Here is an 8464-nt window from a genome sequence, read left to right on the forward strand (position 1 = left end):
TTCCACATATTTTCCCATTTCCTTTTTTCTAATCTACGATTTTTTAGGAGAGGGGTGAACCAGTTGTTCAAGTTACTCTGTGGTTTACTGTTTCTGAGCTTAAGCGGAGCGATATCATCAAGGGTTTTGTTCATAATATTATTGAATTCTTCCACTAAGTCGTTTGGGTTAAGGTTGTTAGGTAGAGCGTTCAAAGTGGGCATGATGCCGGGGAGTAGTTTGTCTAGTGTCATATTTTTTTTATTTCTGGTAAGTGCAGGTGGTGCACAAGGTTGTGCGTTCCTAAACCCTAACTTCCTATTAATTGATTAAGAAAGTAATTCCCAAACCAAACAGAAAGTAGAGTGTCACACCTAAACTGTTATGATCGGCCGTGAATGACCTTCCTGTGTGGCATTATACTTTTTGGTAGTCTTTAGCATAGTGTAAGAAATCCTTTTTGTCATTTTAAAAGTGCATTCCTGTTTTCCATTCTTGCACCTAACTCGAAAAGCGACTCCACTAAAACGTCCATAACTTCCTCAGTTTTGGTGCTAGAAAATTTCAACTTCTGCTTGTAGCTAACATCCTCAGCTTTCCATAGAACCTAAAACCACATCCTAAATCCATACGGTTTTCCAGTAATAGCGATTACCGCGCACTGAAAAGTTTGCTGCAAATTTTCGTTTAGGGAAATTCTGACACGTGTAAAACAGCTTTTGATTGCTTCTGACCTTAATTTTAAGATTTCACATTGTTTCTTAGTATTGAATCATTACTAGTGTTTATGTGCAACTATCCAAAGTGGCTCCCATAAGAATTTAAACAATTTCAGTAATTTAAACCATATTTAGTGTTTTTACCCAATCCATTCTCAAGATAACTTTAAAACCATTCTGACCGCCTGCCAATCAATTCTGTTTTTCTCTTGTGTTGCTGGGGGGCCATTGGGATTGATATTTTGTTTGAATTCTGCCATTCTAGAATACCTGCTCTCTCCTCCTATCTCTTTACATTGCCTGTTGGAGGGTTGAGGGGTGTGCAGGGGGAACTAGTAACCACACTGCTATTTGGTCTGAACACATACAAAGGTATTATTTTTATGCTGAATTGTTTTGCCCACTATTACTCCTGGTGGATTAAAGAGATTATTTAGTGTTACATCACGCCATTGGTGATCATTGTGCACCCATTAAAACATAGTGTGATTGATTTGTGAATACATAAATATTTTAACTTTGCAAACCAGCCTGATTCCTGGTTCAGTGTGACCGGGGGGGTGTTCCAGGAGAGGTGCGTGATATGAGTGGTACATCGTTCAGAATAAAAGAACCTTTAGACACAAATAAATAAGGATTTCAGTTGTGCATTACACGCTAGGAGTTGACTTAGGTGAGTGCCGGATTGAAATCACTTACAACATTAATCAAAAGCTTGGAAGAAGCAGGCATAAACAACACGGCAATGGCTGAAATATTTCCTCATGAACAGAACTGAAAGAACCCACCACCATATGTTCATATCAAACACTAAAAACGTCACCTCGGGCATACGACAAGGATCAAGCCCCTCTCAACTTCTCGTCAATATGTACATGGCCACCCTAGTGAAGCTCATACAAACTCGTGGACTGACATCCTACAACTTTGCAGATGCCACCCAACTCATTTTCAATAGGACTACCAACAACAACCCTGACAATGCCCTCAATTAATGCCTCCAGATATGAACACATGGACGGCAAACAACAAACTTAAACTAAACCCAACCAAAACAGAAATAATGATAACCCCATGAGACAACAACCTAACATAGACATCTCTCACCTGTCCCTCGAGTATGGTAACTCAACCTGAATCATCAACAGTGACAAAAACCTGGGAATACTCATGGACAGTGGTCTCGCCCTGGAACCACAGGCCAAAGCAATAGAAAAAAAATATTTCTACCATCTTTTGACTAATAAGAGGGATCCTCCCTTGCACCGTCTTCCCACACTGTTCCTTGTTATCATCTCATTGGCATTATCAAGAATAGACAATGCAAATGGCTTCTACCAAGGAATGCCTGAACACTTCACCAAAAAACGACAACACATCCAAAACACAGCGGAAAATCTATTCCTGAGACTAAATCAAAGAGATCACCCCAGCCCTGAATATTCTACATTGGCTACCAGTCAAGAAAGTAATCAATTTCAAATCCCTCTGCATTGCCAATACAATGCTACACAGACAAGGGGCCAAATTCTCCCAAGAAAAAATCACCCAATTCCAAACCAGATGAACCTTAAGTTCTAGCACTGACCTCCAAACAGAAATAAGACATTATGAGAAAAGTACATTTGGAGAAACTGCTTTCTCTATTCTCATAGCCAAAGTATGGAACTTGGTCCAGAAGGGACGATGGAAGACCATCTAATCTTCCGGAAATGCCTTAAAATCTGGTGATTCTACTCGCTGAGATAAAAACAGATCAACAACAACTATACAGCAATCACCCCATACAATGTCAAAACAATGGGTAGGCTCCTTCAAGCCCATACAATGCCCAAACCACATCCACAAAGGCATTGAAACTCTAGCCCTGAGGTACAGAACCGCAAGGATCTCTACAACCAAACAATCCTCAATTCTCAGACGATGTTTCAAGACACATGCACACACGTTTGCATAACAGTTCAACAGGACCCAGGAACTCCTGAACAGCACCCAGCCCATCTGGATAATGACCCACCCCAGTGACAGCTAATAGTCCATTACACTATAATTTCTACCATACTAATCTCTTTCCTTCCCAGTAGTCTTGTCCCACCAATCCAATTTTAGCCTCACGCCAATGCAAAGGTGAATGCCCTACAAAAAGAAAACAATAATATAGCTGCACAATATCCAGAGACCACCCAACATCCTAACAACCACTTTCTCTTCTCTACCTCCCTCCGTCACCACACACTTACCACCCACACCCAGATGGCTAGCGCACCACCCTGCTAAATTCACCCACCCCACATTACCTTACAGATCTGACTATAACAGGTGTGACTATACTATCCCATGAGCAAAAAATGATTCAATATTTCTCCTAGTTGGAGAAGGATACCTCAATGGTTGAATTCTCTGCTAAACCCTGTTTATTAGGAGATGACATTTTGCATACTAATATTTTATTACAAAGGATTTAATAAATTACACAGCTTGGGGTAAATGCGCCGGATAAATGCCAATTTTTGGGCACTATTAGCACGTGCTAATTGCGCCGAAAATGCCCCGTTGGGTCCAAAGGACCCAATGGGGAATGGGGAATACCCATTACCACCAACACTTGATCCGGCGCTAATAGCACCGGACCGGGTGGCGATAACGATTTTATGGCGGGTGGTATCCCGGCGGTAATACTGCTGGGATACCGCCCAACTCATGATGAGGCCCATTGTATTTGTATATTGATACTTGTTTTACTCTGAACTATACAAGGTAAATGTTACTTTATAGACTCAACACTCAAATCTTGTCACTGGGCCTCATTATAAGGTTGCTGGTCCGGACGCAACGGTAGCAGTAAGTTTACCGACACCATTTTATCTGGAACGGCAAACTCTGAGTTGTGCCGCAAGAGCCTTTCATTCCGCCAGGTCTGCCCTGGCAAAATTAAAAGGCACCTGGAAGCACAGCATGCCTGTAGTACCGGCACTGTTATTAACGGTGCCGTAGCTACAGGCATCCCATTCCCATTGAACTCTATGGGGCTGAAATGGAAATGGGGATCTACTGGCACCAGTGAAAGGGCAATTACTGAGTCCGGTGGGGTCGGAATACCCCGGTAATTGCCCATTCTTGGGTGTCGGACTTTCATGCCGGTATGGAGGTAGCCTTGCGGCTTTTACCGGCAAGGATACCTCCAACCTCATAATGAGGCCCACTGTCTTTCAAAAGATGCTCTGCAGATTAGATGATGTCTGGGATTTAACCTGCAGCCTCTTACATAAAGGTGGGAGGGGTTGTGACAGCTGTGCATCCAGTCATCCCCTTTCTACCGATACAATGGCCTCCTTACGAGTTTGGTGGTAAAACGGGCACGGCTGCCGCCAAACTCATGAAATTACCAGCACCTGCAATGGGCAATTATAGGGGTATGCTGACCCCGGCGGACCCGGTAATTACCCATTGCTGGGTGCCGGCACCCATTACTCCCCATTCCCATTTGAGCCGCGTAGAGCTCAATGGGAATGGGGAGGTTGGATGCACCGGCATATGGTGCCGGTGCATCCCTTGGGTTGTGCTCGCGGGTGCCAGTCTGCCCACTAGGTCAGACCTGGCGGGCAGAAAGGCACCCGTGAGCACAACTCGTAGTTTGCCGGTCCGGTAAAAACAGTGTCAGTAGCTTACCGGCACCGTTGTTACAGGACCGGCAAACTTGTAATGAGACCCAATGACCTTACTGAGCAGTTCATTTGAAGGTAAGCAGTGTCTGTATATATTTGAAGCATTTCTAAAAAGATGCTGTGCGTTGCAATTGGAAAAATAAAGAGCCCTTCTTTCCCCTTGCTCCAGATTGTGGTGGGGGGGATAAATCATATTGTATCCCCCCTGCCTAAAATTGTGGTGGGGATTTATCCCCACTGTCCCCCCCCCATTTCCTACGCCCATGGTTATTTCAAAAAGAAAATGATGGCGATGTAGGCTAGAAGCTGGAGCCGTGACACCCTCATCCACTTCTCAGGCTCATCATGCCTCCCCCCCCGTCCCCAAACTCTACCCCTTACCTAATTTCTTCACCATGCATATATCTATAGACGTCCAACTCTTGGCGCTGACACATCTGTCAGATGCCTGAGAAGCCCAGTCCTCACCTTGACACAGGGATTGTTTCTTACAAAGGAATATGGGGAAAGTCTCCACACCAATAGGACCCACTTGAGCATCTCTCAAGTCCATCACGCAACCACACACCAACTACATCTAGTACCATGTATGATCTGGTCTAGATACTTGCTTCACTGTAAGGCCCTGCTGTGAACCCCCTGTATATCACAGATAGTTCCTCTCACACTGACTGATAAATGATCAGTTAAAAACACAAATTCATAATTCCACAATCACTTTAACCTTTCTCACATCCCAAGTGCGATTCCCAGCCACCTTGCCAATGTCTAATCCCACTGTCCCTCACCTCACCCAACCCTCTTCTTTCTTATGCAGAGACCAAGGTCTGGCAACACCCTGGTGCGGTCTCAGTGCCCAGCACTTCAGACAAGGTCAGACTCAGGTGCCATAAGACCACTATGGTGGGGAGGGATGCAGTATAAATACTGGATAGCAGAACATAACTTGCATCACATGAGCCACTTCCCAAGGCAGGAGGAGAAGGCAGTGATGCTGCGCTTCCCTCCCATGCGAGCCAATCAGAGCTAGAGCCTCAATTGCGTGCACCCTATGGCGACCTTGCAATGCCCTGGCTCTGTCCTGGCTGCATAGAACTGAGCCTTGGGAGGCCGCCTTGGGCAGAAGCCAAGGGTATTGGCTTTGCCAATGCTTTCCATGTTGTGTTATGCCATATCCTGACAGTTTAGTAAAAGCACCACTCACCTGCCCATCGCTTTGGGGATGGTAACACCATGTCCTGAACTCCAGAAGTTGCCACACCTCTTTGATATGGATGGCTGAAGATGTTGGAGACAAGAGAGAGGCGCTCTCCTCTTCTAGATCTAACTGAAGCCAAGAGAAGGGTAGGTAGGACAACTGAGTGTCTGCTGATGCAGTAACACTTCCCATACACCAGTTTGTATGATTTGGATTTTAGAATTATGCTGCAAAGGACTATGCTCGAAGTCCCAAAAATGTGTGTTTATGTTGGAGCCAGAGAATAACAGAATTCCGGTGTCCATGCTTGCCTGGCTCTAGCAGCATTGCTAGGGCTGGACTGGAAACCCAAAGTGGCTGTGCCAAAGTGGCCCCATATTAACATATACTGGAAGCTTTGTAACACATTCTTTGCTTCATCCCCTTCAAGAGGCCCACCAGGAAATCTCCAGATGTGCCTGTAGGGCAGTCCACCACTGGGCATTGCTAAAACAACCAGTTACAATCAAGGGGCAACTGCCCTGCATCCCTCTAGTAGTATCAATCAGGTGCATGATGTGCCAGCTCAAACAAAGCAAAGGGTGCACAACCCGGTGCAGGGGAAGGCAGCCATGTACAATCAAGGGACCACTCTCTTATATCACTGAGAAAAACACACACCCCACACACCCTCACACACTCTAGGCATCAAGGGATTACAGGTAATGGAGCTGGGGTAGTGGGGGCTGGATAGGGGAGCAGGGCATAGCTCTTGTAGCTTTACTTTTTCCGTTATAAACGCAGGACTACAAGTACCAGAATTCAAAGGAAAACAGAGCTAGTCAGACTAACAGCAGCCATGGGGGAAAGGAAGTAACACATCTCAGGCCTCTGTGCAAAGTACTGCCATGTGTGCCACTCTGGTGGTACTCAGAGAGACAGGGTTGGACTGGGGCATAAAATCGGTCCAAGCACCAATTGTAAGAGTGGCACACATTCATTACTATCCAGAAAGGACTGAGGCACCCCAAGGAGGCATTGTTGGTAAAATATTTAGCACCAATTAATTTGGTAAATATTTGCGAAGCAGTATTGGTTAAAAGTAGTGTTTGAAACTGGCCCCAAAAAAGTAGTCTATTCTGGTCAGAAAAAAAAGCCCATTCTAGAATCAAGGGCATTGCCCTGCTGGCCAGTCCGAAGCTGCAAAGAATGTTCTGGAAGGAACAGAAAGGAATCTGGTGACCTGATATTTCATTTTATTCAGAGCAACTGCAAGAGTGGAAGTAGTACAGCCTGGCCTTTTAAAAACAGTTTGCTATAAAATACGCGAAGGGGGCACCCGGATTTGAACCAGGGACCTCTTGATCTGCAGTCAAATGCTCTACCACTGAGCTATACCCCCGGCCCTCTGACAAGGCGATCCTGGCTGCACCTGTGCCTGCTGACGTGTCTGTGAGGCACACCTTTACTTCTTTCACACCTGTCGCTGATTCTCAATACTGTTTAAACATTGAAGGAGTGCTGGTGGGAACGACAAGTTTCCTGGTGAAAGAAAAGTTATTTGTACTTTAAACGGAAAGCTGGACACAGTTTGGGCTTTTGGGGTGTAGTCCGTAGCCTTCATGGCCCCCCTCATCCCATCGTGTACATGCAGAGCAGGAATGAGCCCGGATTTCCCCACAGCAGCGGTCACCTGGAATGTTAGGCTCAATTTACTTTGCATGCTGGTCATTGTAGGCCATTCACAGTGGGGAATAAAGCGGCAATGGTAATCTTTTCGCTCAGCTTGTCGCTTTAATGATGCAAATATCGCAGGTTGATCAGTGAACATCTCGGTACATCTCTATAAAACAGAGTGTTACTTTGCCGAGTGTTGTTGACACTTTGAACTATCCTAGAGTATTTATTTTCGGGGCTGGCCCGCAGCACGGTCCCCTGAAAGCAGATGTGTGCCCACTCACTGCCCAGCTATTTAACCCGCGGCTGCCACGTTAGAAACGAGTAGGAGAGGAAGGAGAGATGTGCGCTGCTGTTGGGGAGAAGGTGGGCCTCATGGGGGTCCGGAAGCTGCTATGGCCTTCATGACAGCACCATATGCGAACGTGGCAAACACATTTTAACAGGATTCCATGCAACATAGAAAGACCATTGTCTGTGCCATGTCCTCCAAATCGTACCAATGTTTAGGTGAACACTACACCTGCCCCCGCAAACACCATCCTGCGAATTCTTTCATAATAACAGTGAAACTAGATCACAAAGGAGCCTTTTAAAAAAGGTGTGTTTTATTTTCAGGATGCCAGCTTATTTAGACGGTTTGAAGTTTGCAAACTTTAAATGTTTTTCACAAAACATATCAAATATGCTGAACAACTGTGTCAAATAATCACTATGAGCATGTCACCGTATCACACTGTTTCCTGTGCTGTGGGTCTATAAGTATTTGTAGTATGAAGGCAAAACCCAGATGAGACTTTTTAGCCTCACATAAAATTGCATTTTGGTGCCTGCAGTCAAACCCACCCTTGTTAACCCATTGCTAAAGGAACCTGCAGCTAACCCATTGACTGAACGAGCTACAGCCTCATCTCCAACTCACCAACACTCCAAAAATGCTACAAGAATTCACCTACCAACATCTCTGGGGCCATGTGGTGGTAACCAACTACATCATGCATGGATTACAACACAGTTTCAGACTAATGGGGGAACCAAACCCACCTTCTCTTCCATATGGGGCACATTAAGAAAAGCAACACTGATGCAAATACAGCAAGTGCACTCATCTTTCTAGATATTTTGGCAGCCGCCAACACTACCAGCCAAGGAAGTGGAGTGTGAGATATGCCTCGGGTTCTCAAAGAAGACGACGAGGGACAGGCACGGTAGACTGGCGGCGTGGTTGAACAGTAGGCTACTGCCCT

The 8464-nt window shown here is 45.4% G+C and overlaps 1 non-coding gene across 1 annotated transcript; it reads right to left on the reverse strand.

The window, feature by feature from the left end:
- Positions 1 to 6870: 6870 nt before the first annotated feature.
- On the reverse strand, positions 6871 to 6942 carry TRNAC-GCA (transfer RNA cysteine (anticodon GCA)). Its single transcript has one exon. It is a non-coding gene; the product is annotated as a tRNA-Cys (tRNA).
- Between the last annotated feature and the right edge of the window lie 1522 nt (positions 6943 to 8464).

This window comes from Ambystoma mexicanum, chromosome 1p, assembly GCF_040938575.1.
Source record: "Ambystoma mexicanum isolate Mex_15411 chromosome 1p, UKY_AmexF1_1, whole genome shotgun sequence".
Taxonomy (NCBI): domain Eukaryota; kingdom Metazoa; phylum Chordata; class Amphibia; order Caudata; family Ambystomatidae; genus Ambystoma; species Ambystoma mexicanum.